Raw genomic sequence first — 11,848 nt, forward strand, 5'->3', positions numbered from 1 at the left:
CACTACCCTGTCAATCGGTACTGCGATCTTCAGGGATCTATGGACTTGTACATTAAGTCGTTATGTTCCTCAGTATTCCCTAGGGATCTACTATTCATTGCGTATATCCTTGCCTCATTAGGCATCCTAAAATGCAACACCTCACAATTATTGGGATTAAATACCATCTGCCATTGCTCTGCCCAAATTACCAGCTAATCAACACCAGACTGTAGACTGAGACCACCCTCCTCAATATCAACAAGACCACCAATTTTCATGCCATCTACAAACTTATCAAATATACCTTCTACATCTACATCCAAAGTCATTACTAAACATAACAAACAGCAAGAGTCCCAGCACCCAGCCCTGTGGTACGCTGCTGGTCACAGACTTCCAATTACAAAAACAACCCTCCATCACACTTTGTCTCCTACATACAACGCAATTTTGGATCCAATTTCTCAACTTGTCTTCGATCCCATAGGCTCATTGCCTTAGGAGCAGCCTTCTATCTGGGACCTTGTAAAATGATTTACTGAAGTCTATATAAATACATCAATTGACTATAATGATCAACATATATAGTCACCTTTGCAAAGAAACTCAATTAGATTAATCAGACAGGACCTACCCCTAATAAATTCATGCTGACTATCTCTAATCAATTTTCCCTTTGATTAATTCTGTCTCTCACAAATTTTCAATAATTTCTGGGGCATTTTGCCAAAACTGGGAGACCATTCAAAAACAGTGGGACATTGTCATGCTCACCAAATCCTACTTTACAGCCAATATCCCTGAGCCTTCAATCACTGTCTCCAGAGGTGGCCCAAGAGTTGCATATAATCAAGAAGGAATATTATTGAGAGTCTTGAAAATTGTATCTGGACTTAATGAGGTCTCATGGCACCAGGTGAAACATTGACAACTAACTTTCCTGTTGATTGCCACCAATCCATCTCGCGGCATGTAATCATAAAACAAAATCATTCTTTAGCCACTTTTATTCCGAAGGAGTCATGTCAGACTTGAAGTGTGAACTCTTTGTTTCCCTCTCCCAGCTGGTGCCAGACCTATCTATCACTTTCAGTTTTCATTTCAGTTGTCCATCATCCCCAGTATTTTAAATTTTTAAATAGCATTGTTCCCCTTAGAAGGGAGCTTATCGTTCTCAATTCTAATACATTCAGTATTATATTAGAGAGCACTTAATTGTGAAATTTAGAATGAAGCATTATGCCTCCAATAGCACTTTCCAGTCTCCTGACTCTGCCATATGGAAGAACAAGTGCAGCAGATACATGGGAAAAAACCACCATGTACAAGTGCTCCTCCAACTGAAGGCCATGCTAGTTTGGAAAGAGGTTGCTGTTCCTTCCTTCTTGCTGAGACAAAATTCTGGAATTGCCTACTTAACAGCACCATCAATGTACCCAAAAAGACTAAGCTATGAAGAAGACTCATCAGCACCTTCTCACAGGCAATTAGGAATGGACAATAATTGCTTTTAGTTGATGCTGAAATCTCGTCAATTGAAATCTTCGCTCTTGAATCCCCAAAGCCTATCCACCTTTAACAAAGCACAAGTCAGAAGTGTGATGGAATATTCCCCACTTGCCTGGGTGGGTGCAGCTCCAATAAAACTCAAGAAGTTTGTCTCCTTCCAGGACAAAGCGGCCCACTTGATTGGCAGTACATCCACAAGCATCCAATCCCTCCACCACCAATGCTCAGTAGCAGCAGTACTATCTACATGAAGCACTGCAGAGATTCACCAAAGATCCTTACAGAGCACCTTTGAAACCCACGGCCACTTCCATCTAGAAAGACAAAGACAGCAGATATATGGGAACACCACCACCTGCAAGTTCTCTTCCAAGCCACTCACCACTGTGACTTGGAAATAAATCCCTATTCCTTCACTATTGCTCGGTCCAAATTCTGAAATTCCCTCCTTAAGAGTATTGTGGGTCAACCTACGGCACATGGCCTTCAGTGGTTCAAGAAGGCAGCTCACCATCATGTTCTTAAGTGCAATTAGGGACAGACAATGATTTCTATCCAGCCAGCAATGTCACACATGTGAATAAAATAAAAATCCTTCAGAAGATTTGGATATCACTGGCTGGGCCAGCAGTTTTTGCCCATCCCTATAATTTTGAGTGGATTCTGCTAACCACTTAAAATTCAACTACATTTCCTAAGGAACTGAATATAGCTTTCATTGGATTTAAAAAATCTCTCATGGAATGTCGGTTTTGCTGTCTAGACCAGCATTTATTGCCCATCCTTGGTGGCTCTTAAGAAAGTGATGAGTGAGCTGTCTTCTTGAACTGCTACAGTCCATTTGGTGTAGGCACACCTACAATGCTGTTAGAGAGGGAGTTCAAGGAGTTTGAATCAGTGACAGTGAAGAAACAACAATATATTTCCAAGTTAGGATGGTGAGTGCCTTGGAGCAGGTGGTAATGCTCCCATGTATCAATAAAAGATAACCAACCACCATAGCAGTTGAGGATTTCACCTCTATGCTGACCAAACCATCATCATAGAGTATCATGGAAATCTGGCTGGCAGGAATTGAAGGCTGTGCAAAAATATGTCACTGTGATATAGAGAAGTGTGGATTTGAACCAATACATTCAGATTATCATACTAACATGTCTGATTTCTTGACAGACAGTCCCGGGAGATTACTTGCATTAAATTAGACAAATAAAACTGGGCAAAAATAGGTAGGTCTCATTATAGCATACATGCTAACGCAATGTGTGACTAGCATACACCTTTAATAACACTAACTAATACAATGGGATGCAGTTTGGACAAGGACCAAATCTGTAAGGGTCCAGGATTGATTTCTCATATTCACTCTCTCTGTCTCTGTCTGCTCAACCATCAGTTCCTTTCTCTGCTCGATTTCATGTCATGCTTTTAAAGGAATTAATTGAAATGTATAAACTAGCTGTTTACAAATGGAAAGATAGCAAGACAGCAGTTGGTAAAAAATGTTATTAACTGTAAGGTAGTCCTTTGACCCAACTTTCAGATCAATGACAATTACAGCAACACATGTACCCAGAGAAATCTGCTGCAACTTGACTGACAGCAAATTTCTTCTTCTTTGGTTGCCCCTGAGGATTGAGGATGATCTTTCACATAATGGGTGCATGAGTTCTATGGTGGCTGAATAGTCCAATCCTGGAGCTGCAGACTTTGCCATAGGTGGTGTTTGAAGGCAGAACGCTCCACATTCTGTCCTCTCTTTCCACTACTTTTGTCAGCTTCCTCGTGCTCCATGCAGTCACACTCAAAGTGGTTGGCACTTTAGTCGATGCTGCTCCTTCAGTTGGTGCATTCCAGAGCAAGCAATTCCAGTGTGTCAGTGGGCATGTTGCATTTGCTTCAGGGAACATTCGGGGTATCATTATAACAATCCCTCTGTCCTCCTTAAATCCCTGGAGAGTTATCACCAGTGCTGCGTTCACAAGATCCTGCAAATCCACTGGAAGGGTAAGTGTATCCCAGTGTGCGCATCCTCTCCCAGGCCAATATCCCCAGTATCGAGACACTGGTCACACACAACCAGCTGCAATGAATGGATCACATTCTCCACATGCCTAACAAACTATTCCCGATACAAGTGCTCGACTCTGAGTTCTGCAATGGTTATATCTATGCATAGATGAAAAAATGAAGCAGTTGAGATTTCCATGGCAATTTTACCATCAGTCTCTCAAGCCACCCTGAAACTATAAGCTGCACAGGTGAGGAGTTGGTCACTTGCAGGGATCCTCACCTGCAGTTGTAGAAGGCTGGAAGCATATCTGGGAAACATGCATTCAGCACACTCTTCTGTGTTTTGAACCTTAAAGGTTTGTCTCCTTGATGCTTTTGACACTGAAAATCTTCTTAGTACAGCTAAAACTCTTACTTTGCTTGGCTCCTGATGCTACCCCTCATCCTTTAAGAGCTACTCTATAAGAACACAAGCTGTGGTGTTTCTGACCAAGCCAAAATTAGAGGGGTGAGTGGGAAGAGGAGGAATCATTTCTCTCATGTTGGAATTGACAGACTCATCGAAATTCTTCCAATTCCCCACACACCTCACCAAAACCTCAGCTTTGCAAATAGAAAATTGGAAAATAGTTCAGCTTATCTTGTGGGGCCATGAAGCCCTCTTGCTATGGGCATAGTTGATAGTGATTCATAAGACAGTTTACCCATGTAACCATGCAAAATCAAGCCTGCCCCATACACAATACATTGGCGAAAAATTCACGGTCATCAGCCAGGCAGGTGTATTGGAATAGAATTTTATGTCCCTCCTTCTAGAGATTTCCAGACATGGACAGCTTTAAGAATTCCCCATTTGGCCTTCTTGCTGTCCTCTTGCCCGGTTCCAACTTGTTCGCCATTTTAGGTAAGGCAGGTAATGCCTAGGCTGGCTTGCCTACTCTTGCTCCAGTTGAGGGTTTTTAGCCATTAATCATTGGCCACTCAAGGGCTGCTTTCCATTCAACTTCCCACAAAGGCCCTTTTCTTCATTGTACCGTTCCCCCACGTCCACACAAGTCGCACATCACCAAAGGTGCTCCCTCACCTATAGCCATTGAGACTCCCACTGTGCTCTCTTTATCCCTGAAGTGTCAGCTCCCTTGATACCATGAGACAATCTCACACTTACCTGGTCCTGGCTTCTGGGACCTAGAATCTGGGAATTGGGAGAAGAAAACACATCAGCTGGAAAATGCAAACCATAAAACTTCTTTCAGTCTTTGGAAGCCCATATTCTATTTCTGCATAACAATTTTGTGTCAGAGAGAACTTTGACTCTTCACAAAACCATGCAAAATCTCTAATATAAGACGTCATCTCGAGATAATACGTGTCTGTCAGAACAACTGAGGAATGTCAGCTTATTGTGTACATAAAGAAGGCAAGATTTGCATTTATATAGTACTTTGCATGACCACTGAATATCTGAAAATGCTTTATAGCTAATGAATATTTTTGAAGTATTGTCGATGTTGCAATGCAACATGTGCCATATTATAAATGAATAAGGATATTATAATATTCATTGTATTGGTTCACAATGTTTTTACACAAATATATGTTAACTAGAATTTTATCCTTTACATGGTTCTTGAGATTTTTAGATGTCCAGAGCATTATCTTCCCCCACTGCTTACTTGATTTAATTTTTTTTCGCATGTAAACATTTCATGATATCATAATTTACTTTAGCATTACACTTGCTGCTAATCTTAAGTATTTGAATACCTTAAACAAGAATAGCCTGAAATATCAACATTTCAGAATAATTCAAACTCAACATTCCACACAAGTTATGCTTATTGCTTACCCATCTCAGAACGAATATAAAGTTTGAAGGAGCAGAATGTTTAATAGTGGTCAAGCTTAATTTCTATTTACAATCAGAAATTTCTATTAACAAGTTAATATGATACGAAAGTCGGAGGAGTTGTAGACAGTGAGGAAGGATATGGCAGGTTACAGCGGGATATAGAGAAGCTGCAGAGCTGGGCAGAAAGGTGGCAAATGGAGTTCAATGTAGCTAAGTGTGAAGTGATTCACTTTGGTAAGAGTAATAAAAAGATGGATTACTGTGCTAATGGTAGACTACTTGGTAGTGTGGAAGAGCAGAGGGATCTTGGTGTCCATGTACACAGATCTCTGAAAGTTGCCACCCAGGTAAATAGTGCAGTGAAGAAGGCATATGGCGTACTGGCTTTTATTGGTAGAGGAATTGAGTTCCGGAGTCCTGAGGTCATGCTGCAGTTGTATAAGACTCTGGTGCGGCCGCATCTGGAATATTGTGTGCAGTTTTGGTCGCCATACTATAGGAAGGATGTGGAGGCACTGGAACGGGTGCAGAGGAAGTTTACCAGGATGTTGCCTGGTATGGTAGGAAAATCCTATGAGGAAAGGCTGAGGCACTTGGGGTTGTTTTCATTGGAGAAAAGAAGGTTTAGGGGTGATTTGATAGAGGTGTACAAGATGATTAGGGGGTTAGATAGGGTTGACAGTGAGAACCTTTTTCCACGTATGGAGTCAGCTATTACAAGGGGGCATAGCTTTAAATTAAGGCGGGGTAGATATAGGACTGATGTTAGGGGTAGGTTCTTCACTCAGCGAGTCGTAAGTTCATGGAATGCCCTGCCAGTAGCAGTAGTGGACTCTCCCTCTTTATGGGTATTTAAGCGGGCATTGGATAGGTATATGGAGGATAGTGGGTTAGTGTAGGTTAGGTGGGCTTTGATCGGCGCAACATCGAGGGCTGAAGGGCCTGTACTGCGCTGTATTCTTCTATGTTCTAAAATGTTTGAAGGAACCTAATTTTCGGCATAAATGTAATTTATATTTCCAGGTTAAACATTAGGAATGAGGTAGATAGTTATGTGCAAGTCTTTCATCCAAAAAATACATATGTAGATACATAGATATAGTTATGCGAGGACAAATGTTTCTAATGTCTGGCACGTTGGTCTAGGAGTATGACCCTTGCTTCGGGCCTGGTATGAGAGAGACTCAGGATAAGCTTTGACTGTTTGATCCTCCTGAGGCATATGAGGATATGGACCAAGTGCTAGAAACTGAGATTAGAACAGTTAGGTGGTTGGTTTTGACTGGCACAGACTTAGTGGTCTGAAGGACTTTTTTCTGCGCGGAGACCTCTATGAGTAAACAACTCCTTTTTTTGTCTATTCTTGACTTTTGTCATAACTTCTGTCAATCGTTCTCTGAATAGGCAATGAATAAAAATACAGGTCATTCTGCTGTAATGAGCATTTCGTTAACACAAATTTGCTATGAAACGATTGCCAAATTGGCGACACTGTTTCTAAAGCGCAAAATTTTAAAGTGTGCTTTATAACGTGATTCAGGCACCATTAGTTTAAATTGTGCTGCTATTATGCAACTTTCTTATAACACAGGATTGCACAAGAATAGAACTACCACATTACAGCAGAACTGACGGTACTAAATTGAATGAAGTACAAGTAAATCATTGTTTAAATTGTTTAAGGGCTTGGATCCTCAAGACCTGATCAGGTGTTCCTCGAACTTTGTGGGAGGCTAGGGGAGAAATTTCTAAGCCCCTTGCTGAATTATTTGTACCATTGATAGCCACAGGTGAGGTGCTGGAAGACTGGAGGTTGGCTAATGAGGTGCCATTATTTAAGCAAAGCTGTAAGGAAAAGCGAGAAAGCTGTACGTTGCTGAGCCTTCAATTAATGGTGGGAAAGTTGTTGTAGGGGATTCTAAGAGACAGCATTTGCATGCATTTGGAAAGGCAAGGACTGATTAGGGATAGTCAGCATGGCTTTATGTGTGGGAAATCATGTCTCACTAACTTGATTGAAGATTTTGAAGAGATGATAAAGAGGATTGATGAAGGCAGAGCAGTTGACATTGTTTATATCGACTTCAGCAAAGCATTTGATGAAGTTCCACATAGTAGACTGGTTAGTAAGATTAGATCACATGGGATCCAGGGAGAGCTAACTAGTTAAATACAAAATTGACTTGAAAATAGGAGAAAGAGGGTGGTGGGGCAGAGATGTTTTTCAAAATGGAGGCTTGTGTCCAGTAGTGTGCCACAAGGATCAGTGCCAGGTCCACTGCTTTTCATCATTTATATAAATGATTTGGATGTGAAGATAGGAGGTAATGTCAGTATGTTTGCAGATGACACTAAAATAGGTAGTATAATGAACAATGAAGAAGATTATCTTAGAGGTAAATCAGGACCTTGATCAGATGGGCCGATGGGCTGATGAATGGCAGATGGAGCTTAATATAGATAAATGTGAAGAGTTGCATCTTGGTAAGGTAAACCAGGGCAGGACTTATACAGTTCATGGTAGGGCTCTGGGGGTGTTGCCGAACAAAGAGACCCAGGAGTGCCGGTGCACAATTCCTTGAAAATGGAGTCACAGGTTGACAGAGTGGTGAAGAAGGTGTTTGGCATGCTTGCCTTCACCATTTACAACATTGAGTATAAGAGTTGGAATGTCATGTTGTGGTTATACAGGACATTCGTGAGGCTAGTTTTGGGAAACTGCATTCAATTCTGGTTGCTGTTCTATTGTAAGGAAGTTGTTAAATTTAAGAGGGTGCAAAAAGATTTACAAAGGGGTTGCTGGGACAGGAGGGTTAGTTATAAGGAGAGACTGGATAGGCTGGAGCTTTTCTTATCTGGAGCTTTGGAGGCTAAGGAACCTCATAGAGGTGTGTAAAATCACAAGGGACATCGATAGGATGATTAGCCATGGTCTTATTCTGAAGGTGGCAAACTAGAGGACACACGTTTAAGGTGAGAGTGGAAAAATTGAAAAAGGACCTGAGGGGTAACTTTTTCTCACAGAGGTTGGTGGAGGTATGGAACAAACTGCCAGAGGAATTGGTGAGGTGGGTATGCATCTGGATGAGTACATGAGTACAAAGGACTTAGAGTGATATAGACCAAACGCTGGCAAGTGGGATTCAGTCAGATTGGGAAGTTTGGTCCCTGTAGATAATTTGAACTGAAGGGTTTGTTTCCTTACTGAATAACTCTATGACTCTATGACTGAAGAGGTAAAAAAAATGCTGTAGCTGCTTTGTTATTTGCATGGGATGTGGCATGTGAAGGGGAGTGTGTGATCGTGGAGTAAACTAGAGAATCACAGAGGGAATGTGAAAAGGGGGGACAGTATCGAGGATGAAAATGGCCATAGAATCCAAACGAACTTACCGACTCCCATTATCATTTTGTCATCTGCTGTTGAGTCTTGACTGGCTGCCAGACAAGAAGAAAGATGGCAGGAGGTCACTGCTTTGGATGGGAGTTCCAATCATTCATGAAAGGGGTTGGTTAACATTCAGAATTTGTATGCAGGTTTATGGAGGCCGATTGATCAGATATTAAAGTAGGAGGGAGAGGGAACCTACAATAGCTGGAGAAGGGAGAGTGGTAACTGATGGCTTGGTTAAGGGCCTGAGAGGTACATTCTTGACATCCCCGTGTGTTACAAAACCTATGAACCACGTGCAGGCAGCAGCTCCTGTTTGCCTCTCACTGCCACGTTTCCTGATCCCTTGGAAATCCAAATAGCACTAATCAATATTAAATCAGGTTCCCTTTCGCACAGTGGGAACTAGCATTAAAGTCCTCAGGCCGTATGAGGACACCTTTTTAATATGGTTCCTTACATGTAGCGTGATCGGAATAAAGATGCACTAAAATTTCACTTGACTCTTACCCTCACGCACAAGCAATTTTGGAATGGGTTATTAGGTTCATTAGTTCATTTCTTTAAAAGATTATCCTCACATACATGTAATGCCATGTTGTCATTTCATTCTGTGAGAGACTGAGTGAGTCTCCTGCACCAAAACACTCTCAGTCCAAGCACTGACAGGCAAATGAAGCAGCTCGAAATGATGAGTCTTCAGGGTCTCTCATTCCTCTATCCAATGTGCTTTACTTTCACTGAGTAAGAGGCTTAATGTATTCGACTTCATAATATTGGCACCTTTATTTTAAACACTGGATATAATTGACCAACTTTAAGGCAAACGTTCATTATCAAAAGTGGTTTGGAGAAAAGACCAAGAAAAAAAACAAAATATGTAAAGTTTTCCATTGTTACTGTTATCTCTTTACAAAAAGTAATTCCTGTAAGGGGCCGGGGAGGGGCATTGTGTAAAAATTGGACAGCTCATTCATTAGGGGCATTGAAAGTACAGCTATTAGATATTATAAGCTATATCTGTCTATATTAGTTAGTTTGATGCCTTCAAGGCAAGCCACAAATCTGATATGATGGCTGCAGTCTGCAGTAATAGTAATTCATATACCATGATTCAGTAGAGAGGATATCCAGAACAAAGTAAATAAATGGTTGCAATAATAAAATAGAAGTGGTGATATATAATGTTTTCTTGGATTCTACATGAAATATCTAAACAAAGTGTACTTAAAAGGTATTAAACTAGGTCCCATCAAGCCTTGATGCTTGATAAATGGTCTTCCACTGGTCAGTCTCTGGTGAAACAAAATAAAGACTCATAACTGTCAAATACATTCTGAAGAAAACAATGTAGAAAAATTAGCCTTAGCCAAAATACTATTCCTAGTCACAATAATTACATCTTGCAGAGTGAGGAAACTGATTTTGGAAGCTATGCTGTTACAGATTTAATAAGCATTCTTTAAGTTCCAAATCCGATGATACCGTTGTAGCAACACGTTGACTTTGCTGCTCTTTTCATTTTTGTTTAAAATAATTAAAATCAGAAGCAACTTGGAGATATGAAAGTGCTAATGAATAATTGAGAAACTGGACTGTGAAGACAGAATTGAACTATGTGTTTTGCATCAGTGTTAAATAGCATAAAGTTTTTCCCAACACAAACTGCTTAATGTTGACTTGTACAGAGTCGAATGAATCAATTTAGGAAAGCTGTGTAAAGAGATAATCATATATTGCTTCACTTTAGTGCAAACCACAGTATAACTATTGCAACCAGTGCAAAACTGAGATTATGACTACCCAAAGGATTACCTGGAAACCTTTTTTATAATTCACATTTAACTTCTTTTGCATCAGCAAAGAGAAAACCAGCTTTTTGATTTTTTTTCCCAGATTAAAATTAAGCTGATTTCAATGTCAGTGTACTTGGTGTTGTTATCCAGCATAGTATAAAGAAAAGAGGTAGGGTTTTCCAGGTCCAAGTCATTCTAGAGACATTGCTGTTCAACCAATAATTGTAAGACAATTGCAGTTAGATCCTTTTCTAAAGGGATTGCATCGCGTATCTGACTATACTGCAGTGTAATTAGGAATAATATTATTAAAACCAATAAGATTGAACAAGGTTTCTTGCCAATCTCTACCAAACTCACTTCATTAACTACCTACCCCGTTCACCCAATCCTAGCCCAGGAACTCACTGTTCCTGAAAGAACTTGCCCTTCACTAATTAAGTGCTGAAAGACCAGCATCTTTGACACCAGTACGATATTTACAGTGCACCAGGGCAAACAGTGACATTCTGAAGCTGCCTTGCACTGGGATGGACAATCATTCTGAAGATCTCAGAAAAAGGGATAATTCCACCATGATTCTCTGACTGGGAGGTCCTAGTGGACAGGGAAGTACAGAAAAGCAGAATCCTTTCCCTGGAGAACCAGCAGACAAGGCCACACCACCAGCCCCTGGCAAGCTGGTCAGTGCTGTCTCCATGGTCTGGAGGAATAGCTGGCAGAGAGTAAAAGGTCAATGACCTTGTCTGCTCTAAAAGAGTAAATGCCACATTCTTCTCTGTGCTATCTCACACTGCGTCTATGTCTGCTATTGTACTCATCTCCCATCGTGCCTCATGCTCTGCCACTTTCATTACTAGGTGTAATAGCTTTCCTCACTCTCTCTCATGCCCCTCCCAATCCCCTAACATTATTAACCCTGAATGGTCTCTGCACTGCCTATTCACTCCTTTGAAACAGCTCAGCACCTATGACCATCTCTACCAGCACTAGCAGCTGTGGCACTCCCTACTGTTTCAATAAATCTCTCTCTTTCTCTCATTCCAGGAGAAGACAGCCCAAAATGGGGCCAAAATTGCCCAGACTGGTGGAGAGGTGCCTGAGATCAGGCTCCTCACCCATGATGATCAGAAAATCCTATTCCTTGCAGGAAAAGGTCAGCTGACTCATATGGAGATGCTGACAAAGAGAATAGAATCATAGAATCCCTACAGTATGGACACAAACTATTCAAGCCATTGAGTCCATACCAATCTTTTGAAAGGCATTCCATGCAGGCCCACCCCATCACTGTAACCCTGCATT

This window comes from Chiloscyllium punctatum, chromosome 1 (assembly GCF_047496795.1).
Source record: "Chiloscyllium punctatum isolate Juve2018m chromosome 1, sChiPun1.3, whole genome shotgun sequence".
NCBI lineage: Eukaryota > Metazoa > Chordata > Chondrichthyes > Orectolobiformes > Hemiscylliidae > Chiloscyllium > Chiloscyllium punctatum.